Here is an 18,567-nt window from a genome sequence, read left to right on the forward strand (position 1 = left end):
TCTATCTGTGAGCCCTGCATGTTTGGAGTTTGGAACAGATGACTCCAAAGTCGTTCTTAAAGGAGTCATAACCTAGTATTACCTTGGATACCCACGCTCTATTATAGTCTTATCAGGCCCTTCTAAAAAAGAAAAGTGGAAAAAAAAATAAACAAAGAGCTCCTCTTACCCTTATTTCTGAATACATTATTGTCTCGCGAGATCTGATGCGATATTTTGGCTGTCGTGGACGGTCATTTTAATAATGCAAATGAGGGGCGCGTTGAGGAAGGAGGGGGCTTGACACCGCAGGTAAATTCAGCATATCATTCCAAAATGACATCATGGCGCAAGTTGTGAATGAACCCGACCTGGCCGCGACCTACGGAATTCAACCATATATGTTTGAGCCAGAGCTGGAAACGGAAGATATAGAGTCAATGGAAGGACGTCTACATCAACATGTCTCTGAATGGTAAAGACAATCATTTTGACTGAGACATACATTAACATCAGTAACGAGCTAAAACGTTTGTTGCTATTTTCTCCCACATAAGTTTACCTTTTATATAATGTAGATTACATTAACGGAGATGTAGTCTACTTTTTTATCAGCTTACAGTGGTTATAGAGATCAACGTTTGCTATCATGTGTTGTTTTTGCCTTATTTCACGTTCACGCACTTCTTATAACTTACTGTGTTTGTGTTTACTCAGCTCTTACGGTGATTTTCTGAAGTAAAACCGACGCTTCATCTTTTGTGTGATGTACAATAAACTTTATTAAACTCATCAGTATATCAGTACATCAGATCATCATTTGGATCTGGTCCGAAACAGCAGACTTGTAGGCTATTAATAAATAATGGATACATACGTAATTAAACTACTAAACTATACCTGTTCCATCTCTATACAGCACTCTGACTCTGTAGGCATTATTGTCCGACTCGAAATGAACGTTGTAAAGGATTCCTGTGTAAAATGTTTAGCGCAGACACCTAACGTTGAGCCAGCTGATAGGGTTGTTGGAACAGCGTCATTAAAAATGAATTTCATCCACTGGTCTCTGGTAGTTTGCTTCGTTTTTGGTAGAGAAAACACATTTGAATGTTGATTCTGGCAGTCAACCACAGAGCAACTCACGTGTGCACTACATTTCTGCATCTTTCTTGACTGAATATGAGGGGGAGAGGGACAGCACGGGCTTCCTCCAGCATATGTCTGCGGTGTCCATATATGGTATATCCTGCCCCCTCTTGACGTCGGGGGAGAAATTAAAATCTCGTATTTGAGTGCGCGTGCACGTGGGCTGGTTTACGAACCCTGGGGTAAACAAACGCTTCCCTTTTGAATGTCGGCTTCCCGGCCAATGTATAATCGTTAGGCAATCATAACATACATTGATTCTCGTGGAAAAGTGAAAATTGCAGGTTATGACTCCTTTAAGGCCTGGCATGGTTATATACCTAAGGTGCTCTCTACTCCGTTTAGAGCTCAAGTTATTACGTTGTTAGCCCTTCCCCCTTCGGCAGAGGATGGGGAACTAATCTTCTCTGCCCTGTAAGGGCGCTGAGAATCTGAGATCATCAGGTAAAATAAGATTGTTCATTTACTTTTAATGAAGATAACTGTGTGAAAAGCGTCTGCGACTTACTTTCACTTTGGTTTGCCATAGTTTGCGCGTTGGCATGATGAAGAGATGCTCAGCTGATCTGCGGTGATGCATGTTGCAGACAGTCGCGTGCGTCGTCATATCTGGCCATAACATAACGTTCTCATTTTTAGCGTTTTTGGAAGGAGTAAATTTTACATATGTGGTTTATTCAATAACGAGATGAATTTACATTTGTCCAGTTTCGTCTGGAATGCGGCTCAGACCTCCTGAAGCTGTTTGAGCGATTAGATTCAAATACGTCACAAATGCGTTTCACAGGGCATTTACACCTGGTCTTTTCACGATCAGATAGCTATCCGGTCAAAGAAAACGCATATAGTGACGTTTATGTTGCATATAGTGTGTTCTGTGGACTTGCTTATTTATTGTCTTTTACACTGTAGTGTAGGCCTACACAACTAGTAAAACATGTCCTGTTCTGTAGACATGGTTATTATTTACTGTATATATTCATGCTGTACCAGTCCAATATGACTGTCAGTTACAATAAACCTTATGTTGTAAGAACTTGTTTTATTTATTAATCTTTTTTGATGTGTTTTTCTATAACTTTTGTAGTTTTACATCCATTTAAAAATATGGAAATTAATATCGATATCGCAATATTCATTATCGATATCGCAATATCACATTTTTGTCAATATCGTGCACCCCTAACACACATTATTATATAAAACCCGCTTAGGCCGGTTATGGTGTTATACTAATAATCCCGAAGGGGTCTGGTTTTGTTAGTATAATATATCGGTATGACTGACTTATTCATATACATATATATCTTCAGCGCCATTGGATGTGCAGTTGCTGCAGCAACATGACATCATGACTTTTGCGTAAACATATACGCCACTTTCGCGCCAGGTGGCGTGTTATCTTATCAAATCTCCAGTCATAAATGCCATTAACCCCAGTGACGGTTAAGTTTAGGGATGGGGTTGAGGTAAGTCATATATTTATATAACGTTAAGTCAACGGCGTTCATAAACACGCTGAAAGGCGATTATGCGTCTTGATAGCACGCCAAAAATGGAAATACGAATTGGCGTGTCATACACACGCTATTTCATGAGATCAGTCTGGCTGCAGCACAGTCTATGAGCACGTCTGACGCTCAGTGTGCTGGCTGTGCAGCTGCAAATGTGTTTTACAATAAGCTTCAGTAAATCAAGGAAAAGGAGTTTGCCACTGCGTATAGCTATTAGCTACGCAATACTCATTCCCTCTCTCAGGGAACTGAGATTACAATAGTAACTGAGTAGTTATGTGTTGCCGTGTCAACTGGGAGAAACAGGGTTTTAGGTTCTCAAACGTCACATTCTGAGGATTCTGATTGGCTTACATGGCTTTATCTCTACACTGCCCACCCAAAGGTTTGGCATAGTTATGATGCCGCTCGACAGCGTATTTATGCAGGTTGATGTAAATGACAACTTTTTTGAAAATGATGTTGTGTGCACAACGTTATTATTGAAAACGGGGGTGGGGGGTGGGGGGTATTAGTTTCTCTAAATTCGTTCTCCGGCTATGTGTAAATGTGGCCTCAGATACACACATTTGAGTGATATACACTGCAAAAAAAATTGTTGTTTTAAAACATCCTTTTTTCCAGTACAAATGTATTAAAGCAAAATAATAATAATAATAATAATAATAATAATAATAATAATAATCTATACTGCTCCATTGGCAGATATTTGTCATTACTACATTTTTCAGATTATTTTCAGAAAACAAGACTAATCTTATAATATCTTCTCAATTATGTATCTTGATTTGCTAATGTTTAGATATTTATCTTGGAAAACAAGTCAAAATACCACATTAATTAATCATTGTTCTCCAGTGTTAGGAACATCTGCAAGGTTTAGAATATATTTTAATGTTGTCAACTTCTTGTCAATTTGTTGCTTTGGATAAAAGTGTCTGCTCAAATAATAAATGTTAAATGTAATCTGCTGTTGAATGACATACACTCTTTCTTGTTTCCTTTTTCCACGACCTCAGTGTTGCTGGTGTCACGCTTTTGCATTTAAACTCCAGGAACTCGAGCGTTTGAGACACACATGCACAAAACGGATCATTCTGACAGCGATGTTCATAAGTACTTCTTCATTTTAACGAAGACGCGAGGTCATGGATAATCCTGTTGGACACGGCGACGGGCTGCCAGTGAGACAGGAAGATGAGCAGAGAGGTTCATGTTCATCTTTAGCATGAGCATATCTTTACAACGCAGTCCTGAAGTGTCAACTAGTCTCTCCCCTGTAAAGGCCCCCTTCTCCTTCCCGTTACCTCTGTACAGATAAAACGTTGTCAAAATAGTTCCGGTTCACATGGCTATGTGGAAGCGATAATTAATTCTGTATTATAAATTTATACGGTCAGACAAGGAATTTGTTGAGGTCAAATTGTAAAGAAAGACTACACCCCTGCAGACATATATATTCAAACAAGCGCATGTGCACACCGTCAGCTTTTTCACAGGTTTGCATTTTTAAAGCTTGCACATATATATATATATATATTTTTTTTTTTTCAAGACCTGCACCTTGGAACCTATTTCAAGGTTTGCCTTCTCAAGACGCCTGGCACTGTTGTTTGTGCGAATGAGTGGGCCAGAGCGCGTTAAGGGTTTTCTGTTAGAACGATGTCATGTCACCCATAAGTTATTAACTAATGACCTTTGCAATAGAAGTGAATCAATCTAAACTAACTTTAGCTGGACAATACCTTTATTCTAGAGCAGCAAGAATCTCTGTTTCTTTCATTTCCTATGATCACTGTAAAGCTTCTTTGAAACAGTCCATATTGTTAAAAGCGCTATAAATAAAGGTGACTTGACTTTACATACATAGATCAAAGAAACATCTCTGACCTTAGGAATATTTGCAAGAAAATATAAATCTAAATATATCATGAAAATCATGAATATACTGCTAACTAGATTTGTATATTTTCTGAAGAAAATGTGCACGGAAAGTCTGAAAGTCTTGAATTATTCGCTTTAATACACATTTCATGTTGGTTTCCCAAAAGGGAGCCGGATTTACGCGCAGAATTCGATATTTCTTTTGAAATATTCATTCACCTTCTTTTAAGAGCATTCAGCTCTTCAGAAGTGTTCTTTTCCCCATCCGAACGCTTCATTAGCTCTGGTTTCACTATGTCTTTCTCCACACTCGACCGTTCACACTCACCTGCCGTACCTGAGTGTCAAGAGCTCGCCTCGGGTAATCTGCAACGTGTCCGTGGCGCAATGTTTTGTTTTTATGAAGACTTGAGCTAAAACAAATAGATGTTCTAAATGTTTTATAAAAGCACCTGAATGCACATTCTCTTAACACAGGAAAGAAAAATCCCAAATGGGATGTTTTTAATATTGCAAGAATTTCACATAGTGAGCAATGAGACTAAATGGAGAGCAAATTGAGACTTTTGGTTCTGTCATCTGTTACAACCCGGCTCAAAGTCATAACATAAAGAGGACAAAACACAAACTGTGTTTCAAAATAGAAAATATAATTTTATTTAAAGTTAAATAAATAGTGTCTAGGGTCAAAATATAAGATAATTATAATAAACATCAACACAACATCAAATCAATAAATGGTTGGAAATGAGGTTTGTGGAGTGGTGGAAATCAAATGAGAACACAAACTCAAGAACCCACTCTTCAAACAAGGTTACAAAACAAAAATGAGAGAGAGTCTGTGGAAAATCCAGAAGCTCCTTAAATAGGTTGCCACAGGTGCAGCTGATATTCATTGGGCAAACACACCCTCCAGGGCGGAGTCAATCCTAAGATTCTCAACAGAAATAAAAAATTACGAAAAATAGGGGTAGGGATGTAACACCTCCACCAACAAAACATTAAATAATCTGGATTATTTAATACAAAATAAACATACCCACCAAATTGAGGAAAAATAAATCTCCAATCAACTCATACGAAAATAAAAATAAGATACCTACTCGTTTAATGGGAGTTTACCAGGCAGGAACATGGCATGACATTACACACGAGAGAGTGCGTCGGCTAAAACATTTTCCTTTCCTTTAATGTGATGAATTTGTAAAGGATAGGTCTGCAGAAACAAACTCCATCTCATCAAGCGTTGGTTGGTGGTGCAACTACGCTGTAAAAACACTAAGGGATTATGATCGGTCATCACCTTAATCGGACTGCCGCTGCCCAAATAAACCTCAAAATGTTGGATAGCCAAAATCAATGCCAAAGTTTCCTTCTCAATTACAGAATAGTTTCTTTGATGGACATTAAACTTTTTAGAAAAGAAACAGACCGGATGTTCAATCCCGCGATCATCGTCCTGCAAAAGAACTGCACCAACACCCTTTTCACTGGCATCTACTGCTAGTTTAAAAGGAGCCTGGAAATTTGGGGCTGACAAGATAGGAGCATTCACTAATAATGCCTTGGCATTATCAAAGGCCTGCTGACAACAATTTGTCCACACAAAATCATTTGTGGGACTCAACAAGTCAGTGAGAGGACTCACTACACTTGCAAAATTTGGACAAAAGGCACGATAATAGCCAGTCATTCCCAAGAACCTTCTCAAATCCTTACGAGATTGTGGAACAGGGAAAGAATCTATAGCTTCAACTTTAGCCCGAATGGTTTGTACCTGACCCTGCCCCACAATTTTACCCAAATAAGTAATAGTAGCCTTGGCAAATTCACATTTGGCCAAGTTAACAGTCAGGTTAGCAGCTAACAAACGGTCAAATAGGGCTTTTATTTGAACTACATGACTACTCCAATCAGAACTATACACAACAATGTCGTCCAGATATGCCTCACAGTTGTCTAATCCTGATATCACTCGATTGACCAATCTCTGAAAAGTAGAAGCAGCATTTTGCATGCCAAAAGCCATAACCTGATATTCCCATAACCCATCTGGTGTCACAAAGGCAGAAATCTCTTTGGCTCTATCAGAAAGAGGAACCTGCCAGTAACCCTTCAGCAGATCTAACTTGGTCACATACTTGGCAGGTCCTACCCGATCAATGCAATCATCCAATCTGGGTAAAGGATAAGAATCAACTTTAGTTAGAGCATTAACTTTACGGAAATCAGTACAGAACCTCTGAGAGCCATCAGACTTGGGTACCAAAATACATGGAGAACTCCAGGCACTTTGGCTGGGTACAGCAATTCCATGCTCAAGCATATAGGTCACCTCTTTACTCAAACGTGCACGCTTTTCAGGTCCAACCCGGTAAGGATGTTGTTTCACAGGAGCAGCACCTGAAACGTCAATATCATGCACCACAAGATTAGTTTGGTTAGGCACATCTGGAAACAAAGGAACATAGGAGCTAATCAGCTCTACCAGAGTAGAACTTTCCATCTGAGGCAAATGAGAAAGATGAGCCTCAAGATTAAGAAGAATCGCAGAATTATTCAATCGAGGTGCAGGAACCACCACTTCACCAAGTTCCTCTGAAAAGACCGGAGCACACGATAATACTGCCACATTGTTGGTTAGACCAACAGAGCTCCCTGCTCTAACCAAGTACGCCTTCAACATATTAATATGACACAAACGACTACGTTTACGTCTGCCTGGTGTAGAAATTACATAATCGAGATCACCAACCTTGCGTTCAACTGTATAAGGCCCTGAAAACCGTGCCTGTAATGAAGAACCATGGACAGGAAGCAAAGCCAACACCTGATCACCAACTGAAAAACTTCGCTTTTTAGCCTGCCTGTCATACCAGGCCTTCATCTTTTTCTGTGAGCCAGCAAGATTAGTACGAGCAATTTCACAGGCTTTACTAAGTCGATACCGAAAACGACTAACATAGTCCAGTAGATTTGAAGATTCGGATGCACTGCCCAGCCATTTCTCTTTCAACAATTTCAAAGGTCCACGGACATTATGGCCAAAGACCAATTGAGCAGGACTAAACCCCAGAGAATCCTGTACAGCTTCTCTAGCTGCAAAAAGCATCAAATGCACACCTTCATCCCAGTCCCTCTGGAACTCAAGACAATAGGTTCTTAACATGGCTTTCAAGGTTTGATGAAACCTCTCAAGGGCTCCTTGGGACTCTGGGTGGTAAGCACTAGAATGGCAATGTGAGACGCCCAACTGATCCAGTACCTGCTTAAAAATCTTGGACATAAAATTGGACCCTTGATCGGACTGAACAGTTTTAGGAAGCCCAAACATTGAAAAGAACTTCAGCAAGGCCTGCACTACTGCTGGAGCAGTTATCTTCCTTAAAGGAATGGCCTCTGGAAAGCGAGTGGAAGCACACATAACCGTCAATAAATATTGGTGGCCACGTTTGGTTTTAGGTAATGGACCAACACAATCCACTAAAACTCTACCAAAAGGCTCTTCAAAAGCTGGAATAGGATGCAAAGGAGCAACAGGTATACTTTGGTTGGGTTTACCGGTTATCTGGCAAATATGGCATGTCTTACAATAAGATACTACATCTTTTTTTAGGCCGGGCCAATAGAAATTCTGCAATATACGATTATAGGTCTTATTTATGCCAAGATGACCTGCCATGCTACAGTCATGAGCTAGTTTGAGAATTTCTTTACGAAAAACCTGAGGTACCACGACCTGAAAGACATTGCACCACTCATCTTGTCCAGATAAAGATTGGGGACGCCACTTTCTCATTAGTACACCATCCTTCTGGAAAAACCCAGACGACAACTCATTCATCTCTTGCTCGGTACTCAGCTCATCAAACAGAGAAGATAAAGAAGAGTCTTTACTTTGCTCAGAAATGAGTTGATCCCTTGTAATTAACGATTCTTTGTAAGGAATCTCCTGAGGTGTTTCTAACTCTTTACCTATCCCTATTTGAGGACCAACAGGCACAACTTTATCGCCATCTTTCCAAACACATTCCCCCAAAAAGGTATCAGCCAAATTAACGTCCATACCCCCTTCATTGGTAGATTTAGTCTGTTTAGACATAGCGCGTGTCACTGCGCATACTGGGAAAACATCAGGAAAAGACTGAGACAGCTCATCAGAGCTCTCATTTGACATAGGCACTTCAGTAACTTGAGGGCTAGGTATAACTTTGACTCCAGCTAAATCGTTGCCCAAAATGAAGGAAACCCCTTCAATTGGCAAAGATGGTAGTACCCCTACTATTACCTGACCAGAAACCAAGGGTGACTTTATCACGATGTGATGTAGAGGGACAATAGTACAACCCATTTCAACTCCTCTTACCAACACTTGAGCTCCTGTATCAGTCTGATCAGATAGAGGTAAAATCCCCTGAAGTAGTAATGATTGCGCAGCTCCTGTGTCCCTGAGAATACGCACTGGAACACAACAGTCATGCCCCGACACAGACACAACTCCAGTTGTTAGAAAGGGCGTATAATCGGTGGAACCATCACTACCTTCTAAGTTTTCACATTTCAGAGAATGGTGCACAAAACTCTCATCACTTGTCAAAAGGGGAAATTGGCATGCAGTGGCTAACCCAACTGGCTTGGTAGATTTCGCTTTCTTATTGAGAACAAAACATTCAGATATCTTGTGCCCTGGCTTTTTGCAATAAAAACAAATAATATTTGCCCTAGCAGGAACTGCCTCATGTTTACTGGGAGAGGTTGGAACAGAACTAGATCCTGCCATAGCCGGGCGACTTCGACTCTGATAGTAATTTCTTTTTAGGTCACGATTTCCAAACACCCCTTTATGGGTTAATGCAAATTCATCAGCCATAATTGCGGCCTCACACAATTTGGAAACTTTCTGTTCATTCAAGTAAGTAACTAGACCTTCTGGGGCACAATTCTTAAACTCCTCTAAAAGAACCAAGTCCCTGAGCTGTTCTTTGGTCTCAACCTGCTTAGAAGCACACCACCTATCAAACATGTTCTCCTTTTCCCGAGCAAACTCTACGAACGTCTGCTTTTCACTTTTAAAGTAATTTCGGAAACGTTGACGATATGCCTCGGGCACCAACTCATAAGCATGAAGAATAGATGTTTTGACAGTATCATATACTGCACTCTGTTCTAGATTAAGTGCTGAATAAACTTCTTGAGCCTTACCCGTAAGCACACATTGAAGAAGAAGCGTCCAAACTTCCTTTGGCCACTTCAATGAAGTAGCAACTCTCTCAAAGTGGGAAAAATACTTTTCTACTTCCTTTTCAGAAAAAGGAGGAACCATTTTAATGTGCTTCCAAATATCAAAAACTTGCTCTACACCTTGAGGAGACTCGGAGGGAACCCCAAGAGGAGAAACAGGTGATTGACCCTCAGGTCGCCCACCTGACAACTCCAACTCCAACTTTTTAAGAACAAAGGCACGCTCGTGCTCCCTTTCCTGTTCATCCAATTTCCTCAACTCAAGCTCTCCCTGCAGCTCTTTAGTTTTCAAGGCTATTTGGTCTTGTTCTATACGACACCTCACCAACTCCAAATCTAACTCTTTTTCTCGTAATGCCATCTCTTTTAGCTTAACCTCACTGGCAAAAACAATCTCTGGTACCGGTAACTTTTCACCCAAAACTTTTCTCTCCTGCAATGTACCCTTTAAACTTTTTAAGACTGACTCTTTAAGTTTTTTATCAGCAGTAGTGAGATCGATATCATAATGACAAGTGTTTCCTCGGATGGTGCTTTCAAAAAATCTTCCACATTAGAAGCCATGGCTAAACTCTACACCTTCAAAACAGTAGCTACCCTAAGAGTTCCAAAATCCACAATATCCTTTCAAAAAAATTTCACAGAAGAAAAGGACTAAATCTCACAAACAACTCCATTTCCACAAAGCTACTAAACAGTAATTTAATACACCAGTTACACAATTAAATTTCTTACCCAACACTAAAGAGGTTAAACAAAACCCTCTCAACAGGTAACATAACAATATAGTACTCCTTTCAAAAAGAGACCAAACTCAGTCACAAATTGATACCTAAATTGCTGACCACATTCAACAACCTAGCATGCTACCCTAACACTGCATGTTATACATAAAACAGCAACATGCTTAACTTTGGTTACTGGTGCAAAATTACTTACCAATTGAAGAAAGTGGGTATGAAAACAAAATGCTCTCTCAACAAAACAACATTTCACATGTTCCCAAAACTAATCATTGATGCTAAAGAGCACACCAATCAAAATGGATATCTTAGACCACTCCGGTACATCAAACAAAAGAAAAAAAAACCTCTCTAATCTTCAAAGGGTTACCAGGCTCGGGGCCACTTTAGACGCTGAACTTCATGTCACCTGGCAAAAACCAGGCCCTGAATAGCGTACCCCCAACAGAGATTAGATCTCCACCCGGGATACCTTCAAAAATAACAAACTAACAAAACAAACAGTGTGCCGTTGGAAGGATTGACTAGCAACCCAGCTGGAACACTCTACCTAACCGGAGAACTCTAATAATCCAATTAACTTTTTCCACTCTCCACTCAACCAAAACTCAAACTCCCAAACCACTATTGATCCCGGACGAGGCTCCAATTTATGTTACAACCCGGCTCAAAGTCATAACATAAAGAGGACAAAACACAAACTGTGTTTCAAAATAGAAAATATAATTTTATTTAAAGTTAAATAAATAGTGTCTAGGGTCAAAATATAAGATAATTATAATAAACATCAACACAACATCAAATCAATAAATGGTTGGAAATGAGGTTTGTGGAGTGGTGGAAATCAAATGAGAACACAAACTCAAGAACCCACTCTTCAAACAAGGTTACAAAACAAAAATGAGAGAGAGTCTGTGGAAAATCCAGAAGCTCCTTAAATAGGTTGCCACAGGTGCAGCTGATATTCATTGGGCAAACACACCCTCCAGGGCGGAGTCAATCCTAGGATTCTCAACAGAAATAAAAAATTAAGAAAAATAGGGGTAGGGATGTAACATCATCATTGGCTCAATGTAACGTCTTTCCAAACTCCTAGAACACAAAATGAGAAATTTAGCAAAATGTCTCTGCTCTTTTCCATACAATGACAGTGAATGGGAACAAAAAAGTCTGACAAAAGCACCATAAAAATGACTTTTTTATGTTACAAGTCTTTTGTGCATTAGGTGTGGTGTAAAATGACAATACATTAGCGAATCAATGATATGTGATGTTAAACCTACCATGGTTTGAGTGTAATAGCACACAAGTCATACAAACTACTTCTAAATGGTGTTTTTAATGCAGTTTGTTGAGTTTCAGATGAGATCTGAAAATATCTTATGAGTTCAAATGATATGAGCTGCTATGCAAATCCAAAATATAATCCAAATCCAAATATTTGTGTATTTTCTATATACCCAGAGTGTTTTTTGACAATACAATTTGTCTATTTTGGGGTGAATATCGCAAAATGTGTCAACAATATTAAAGGGGTATTAAAACGCCATTTTCACAAGATGTAAAATAAGTTTCTGATGTCCCCAGAGTGTGTGTGTGAAGGTTTAGTACAAAATAACCCACAGATATTTTTATATAGCATGTTAAAGTTGTCACTTTTTGAGGGTTTGCAAAAACGCACCGTTTTGTGCCTGGCCCTTTTAAATGTAAAAAAGCTGCTTCAGAGGGTGGGGTTTCAAGAACTCACATGTGTTAGCAGCTGCGATTACCTCATGCAGACACACTAAAATGACAGAAACTGTTCTCCCTTTAATGTTAAAACAGAGTCAGTCAAAGATGGAGAGACTCAAGAAGAATTGACAACATGTAGAATACAACAGGACGTCTCTGAATGGTTAGTTGATGCATTTATGTTGCTGATGTGAAGTTAACTATCTGTCATGGTAATCTATAAATTGCTTGTATAGGAACTGTTGTGAGATGCCCACAGAGTGACCTTCTATTGCATGAAAAATTTGAGCTGACTCACAAATGTACTCTTATACAACAACTCTTCCTCTTAACATGGACTTTGTGTTCCCCGGGGGTAGGGTTTATGTACATTTTGGGGTTATTGATGTCACTAACCCGGGAGGAATGTCAGTCCCTAACAACCATTTCTTGCAGTCCTTTTCATTAAAAGCAAATGTCTTCCTTGCTTTGAACTTTGGGCGTTGTAACTTTGATACTGTTGTTTATGCTGAAACAGCAACATTACACACTAAATAAAGATAGAAAAGTGAAATCATACTTTACCACCCCTTTAAAATGAAGCTAAAAAAAATCAAGCTGTACCTATAGAACGTTTTGGTGTTTGCACTGGCAACAGAAAGTGACAATTCTGCAGTAGTCTATATGGAAGCCACAGAATAAAAGAATAAACAAGGTAATTAATATTTCTCATAACTTTTTTATCGTAATACTGAATTTTTAAACAAAAATTATAAACATGTTCTTGCGCGTTATAAAATACAAATTACTTATAAACTTGTGAACATAAAAAACATGCAATTGTGAGAGCAATAGGTTAAAATATGAATACAAACTGACTGTTGGGCTCATACATCATGCCATTTAAAGGAGCATTTCACCCATTGCAACATTAATCTTTATTGAAAGTGGATCATATATGTAGTCGAAATGTAAAATCTGTTTTAAAAAAAAAATGTTTTTAATTTGGTGCCCTCTTGACTGAGAAAAGACAGAAAATAACCAAGGGGTGCCTTTGTGTTAAAAAACTACAGTTCCCAGAATTCCCCAACATTGCACAGCTCCGCAAGCCACACCCACTAACCTACCCACCGGAACAGCGCAAACAGAGAAGCAAACACACTCTTCCGTCTACAACGCTAACATTAGCTGTTACCAGAGTGAGAGTTTGAAATTCATTTCAAACAAAATGTCTAGTTAGTTGGCTGTGGCGAGCAGGACGATCGAGGGCGAGGGATGTAAGAGGACGGCGCGCTGCCGGTGGCGTGAGTGATAATGAAAGACAGCTGTGAGGCGCGCGCCGGTGCGTCTCTCACGAATAGAAGGAGCGAATGCATAAAATGGGGAGCGACGACGGCAGATCGAGAGAGAAACAGGCCTGATTTTATGTTTTGTTTCTGTTGTGTGTAACGCTGGCTTACTTTCGTTTTGTATTTGTTAATTAGGGCCCGAGCACTAACAGTGCGAGGACCCTATTGAAACTGTTAGGATTATTTTTTTTTTTCTTTTTTCTGCAAAGTAAGTGCCATTTTCGGGGCCGCAACATGCTCAAAAACTCACCAAATTTGGCACGCATGTCAGGACTGGTGAAAAATTTCGTATTTTGTGGGTTTCGCGGATGGGCGGGGCAAAATAGCACGATAGCGCCACCTAGAAAATTGGAAAAAATTAGCCCCTCGTCCACGTTCAACCTACATGCACGAAATTTGGTGGGGATGTGTATCATAGCAAGACGCACAAAAAAGCCTCAAGAACCCATACCCTAAACTCGACAGGATGTCCGCCATTTTGAATTTGGCGGCCATTTTTGGACGATTTACAGACTCCGTACTTTAACGAACTCCTCCTAGGGATTTAGTCGGATGGACTTAAAATTTCTGCTGTGCCTTCTAAAGGCATTGACGATGTAAAGTTGTGCTATCTGCGCGTTTTCGTCGATGGGCGTGTCCGTGGCGTCGAAGATTCGCCATGAAACAGGAAGTTGTAATAACTTGGCTGTAAATGCCCAGACCTGCACGAAATTTTACACATTTGACTAGAGTCCCGCCCTGAACAAATCTACATGCCGACATTCACCCACAGTCATAGCGCCACCTGCTGGCAACAGGAAGTGACCTTTAACGTAGCAGCCCCCGCCATATGTTTGACCGACATGTACGAAATTTCTGTGGTACATCTACCATGACCAGACGTACAAAAAAGCCTCAAGAACCCATACCCTAAACTCGACAGTAAGTCCGCCATTTTGAATTTGGCGACCGATTTGGGACGATTTACACACTCCGTACTTTAACAAACTCCTCCTAGGGAATTAGTTGGATCAACTTCAAATTTCTGCTGTACCTTCTAAAGGCATTGACGATGTAAAGTTGTGCTATCTGCGTGTTTTCGTCGATGGGCGTGTCCGTGGCGTCAATGATTCGCCATGAAACAGGAAGTTGTTGTAACTTGGCTGTAAATGCCCAGATCTGCACGAAATTTTACACATTTGACAAGAGTCCCACCCTGAACAAATCTACATGCCGACATTCACCCACAGTCATAGCGCCACCTAGTGGCAACAGGAAGTGACCTTAAACGAAGCAGCCCCCGCCGCTTGTTTGACCGACATGTACGAAACTTCTGTGGTACATCTACTATGACCAGACGCACAAAACAGCCTCTTGGAGCGATGCCCTAAACTTGACAGGAAGTCCACCATTTTGAATTTGGAGGCCATTTTTGGACGATTTACACACTCCGTACTTTAACGAACTCCTCCTAGGGATTTAGTCGGACCGACTTCACATTTCTGCTGTGCCTTCTAAAGGCATTGACGATGTAAAGTTGTGCTATCTGCGCATTTTCGTCGATGGGCGTGTCCGAAGCGTTGATGATTCGCCATGAAACAGGAAGTTGTAGTAACTTGGCTGTAAATGCCCAGATCTGCACGAAATTTTACATATTTGACAAGAGTCCCACCCTGAACAAATCTACATGCCGACATTCACCCACAGTCATAGCGCCACCTGCTGGCAACAGGAAGTGGCCTTTAACAAAGCAGCCCCCGCCGCATGTTTGACCGACATGTAAGAAATTTCTGTGGTACATCTACCATGTCCAGACGCACAGAAAAGTCTCCTGGAGCGATGCCTTAAACTCAACAGGAAGTCGGCCATTTCTAATTTTCCGACATTCACCCACAGTCATAGCGCCACCTGCTGGCAACAGGAAGTGACCTTTAACGAAGCAGCGTAGTAAATACACAGCCGCACTGGCTGAGCTGCAGAAAATGCAACGCGGCCGCCTCAGACCCCGACGTGCTACAGGTGCGAGTGTCCGAAGCGTTGATGATTCGCCATGAAACAGGAAGTTGTAGTAACTTGGCTGTAAATGCCCAGATCTGCACGAAATTTTACATATTTGACAAGAGTCCCACCCTGAACAAATCTACATGCCGACATTCACCCACAGTCATAGCGCCACCTGCTGGCAACAGGAAGTGGCCTTTAACAAAGCAGCCCCCGCCGCATGTTTGACCGATATGTAAGAAATTTCTGTGGTACATCTACCATGTCCAGACGCACAGAAAAGTCTCCTGGAGCGATGCCTTAAACTCAACAGGAAGTCGGCCATTTCTAATTTTACCGCCATTTTTGGATGATTTACTCATTACGTACTTTAACTAACTCCTCCTAGGGCTTTAGTCGGATCGACTTCACATTTCTGCTGTGCCTTCTAAAGGCATTGACGATGTAAAGTTGTGCTATCTGCGGGTTTTCGTCGATGGGCGTGTCCGTGGCGTCGATGATTCGCCTTGAAACAGGAAGTTGTAGTAACTTGACTGTAAAAGCCCAGATATGTATGAAATTTTACACCTTTGACGAGAGTCCCGCCCTGAACAAATCTACATTCCGACATTCACCCACAGTCATAGCGCCACCTGCTGGCAACAGGAAGTGACCTTTAACGAAGCAGCGTAGTAAATACACAGCCGCACTGGCTGAGCTGCAGAAAATGCAACGCGGCCGCCTCAGACCCCGACGTGCTACAGGTGCGAGGGCCCGCCCATCGCTGCTTGCAGCTTTAATTTTACTATTAAAATGTTTAAATGTTCGCCGGTTCATGCCTCTTTCTTCCCACAACATCAAACCCCGTTCACGTTACATTTGTAAACACATTAACGTTAGTGAATTACTCCTCGTTTGTATTTATTTCTGTATGGTGAATTACTGTATGATACCTGGATGTTCTGAAGGGGCGAAACTATCACAACACAAACGTCCGTGTGCTCGTCTGATTCAGAGATTTCCTCCAGGAGAAATTGCCATCGTTGAAATTCTCTGCAGCAGACGGACTCTTTGTCCGTAGGCCGTGACACGCAGCGAGAGTACAGGCAACAGCAGGCCGCCGAGCTCGACCCAGTCCGGGCGTCTCGACCGACAGCCAGGCGCCTCCTGCTCCTCCATCAGCCTCAGCTGCTCTAAACTATACTGCAGCTCGTAAAGATAGCCACGAACATCGGATTCGAGCAGCAGACTTTCAAAACCCTCCTCTTCCATATCATGTTTAGTTTCTTCCATCATTATCATAACTTTCTATCTCCACAGGGCTTGTTAGCTTAGCTTCCAAACAAGATGGCGGATATTGATTTCAGTTTCTGCAAGTGAAGTCCCACCCACTGATCTGTAATAGGCCTGTGGGTGAATGGGTGCCACACCCTTGAATAATAATGAGCTAATCATTGTAGTCTGTTGACATTTCAATGACATGTGACTTCCTGCTTATCGTGACGCAAAATGACGATTTTTACGTCACGATAAGCAGGAAATAAAACACTTAAATTCTTATTTCTCCCATCTCAGGGGAAAATAAGGGAATAAACCATGACCATTCAAAAATATGACTGGGTTTCTAAAGATACAAAGCTTAATGCAAATGGGTGAAGTGACCCTTTAATAAGTGCATATGTATATTATATTGATCTATTGTTTACATCAAATTAATGCTTTAATACTGTATCATTACAGGTTTCATAAGTCCAGTCTCTCCATTTAATGACTTACAACCAAGTCTTTGACGATGGTATTCTAGAAAAATGAAGAGCATGTTTTTTTGCAATCGGATTCTGACATCCAAAGACACAACAAGACATGTTTCCCATATTCCGTGGATGTGCATGTTTTCTTCCACTTGTTATTTGCTGTTTTATCCACCACAATGCACATGCAGATGCAGTGATGTAACTGTGAAATCTACTCCCAAATTGGCTATAAGAGCATTAAGATTTTGTGGCATTTCATTTAGTAATATTTTTTTACTTTTTTATATTTTATATTTTTAATTATTTGTATATTTTTTGTTTTTTTTCTTATGTTTTTCTGTCATCATTTTATTAAAAGTATATTTAAAATAATTTTATGATTTTCTTTTGATTTTCTGGTAAAATGTGACCTGAACATGGTGAGGATCACCTTTTTTTTTTCCTGAGGTGAGAACTCAACGAAATCTCCTGAGCAATGAAAAATCAAGCTGTGAGCAATAACATGTTCCTTTGGGATGTGCCGAGGAAGGAATTTCAAGGTCTATTCTCTCCCACTCTCGACTACACAGCCTGAGAAGGGCTTTGAAATTTTGCATTTCCTCCCCTGCAATCCATGGGCTAATAAAAAAACACACACTGGCTTCTATAAATAGCACAGACTATGAGATTGTATGGGAGACAGAAATGACGTGGAATTTACGACACAGCTTGAATCGCTTTCACATATCTTTCTAAGCCTGGTTCTTTCAACTATCCCTCCGTTTGCCTTCCGCCCTCCCTCTTGTTCTGTATTACCCCCCCCCCCCTCCCCAGACCCTTGCAAGGTCGCTGTGACCCAAGTGGGATGGGGAGGGAGGGCGGAAGCGACTGAATGCTCTGGAAAAAGCCCAAAAATGAGTGCAAATGGAGCCAAGAGAGTGAGAGGCAGAGCTAAAGTGGTTCTGCATCACCTGCCTCTGAACACTGAGTGTTGTGTCTTTCTTACATAATACATAAAGGTCTCACGATTGCACCTTCATATTCTCATCTCCTGAATCCCTCCATCCCAGTTTGGATCCAGCAGGGAGGAAGGATGCAAGCAACTTTACAAAGAGTAACAGAATGTCATTTAGTCAGACTCCATTCAAAGAGCCTGAGACGGGCAGCCCCTGCTGGCAGAGTGAGGGCATTGATCTGAAATCTCACTGTGAAAACAATGATGCAAAATTTGTTTGCTTTTGATGTACGCAGCACATCTCCAAAAGCGGGTTAGTGGCATAATTCAATGTTAGTGAATGCAAGTCAG

At 40.8% G+C, this 18,567-nt stretch overlaps 1 protein-coding gene across 2 annotated transcripts in view; it reads right to left on the reverse strand.

The window, feature by feature from the left end:
• cabp1b (calcium binding protein 1b) overlaps positions 1-18,567 on the reverse strand; it is a 63,255-nt gene that overhangs the window by 29,655 nt on the left and 15,033 nt on the right. The gene's annotated exons all lie outside the window — the stretch shown is intronic.

This window comes from Pimephales promelas, chromosome 23 (genome assembly GCF_988280905.1).
Source record: "Pimephales promelas chromosome 23, fPimPro1.hap1.1, whole genome shotgun sequence".
NCBI lineage: Eukaryota > Metazoa > Chordata > Actinopteri > Cypriniformes > Leuciscidae > Pimephales > Pimephales promelas.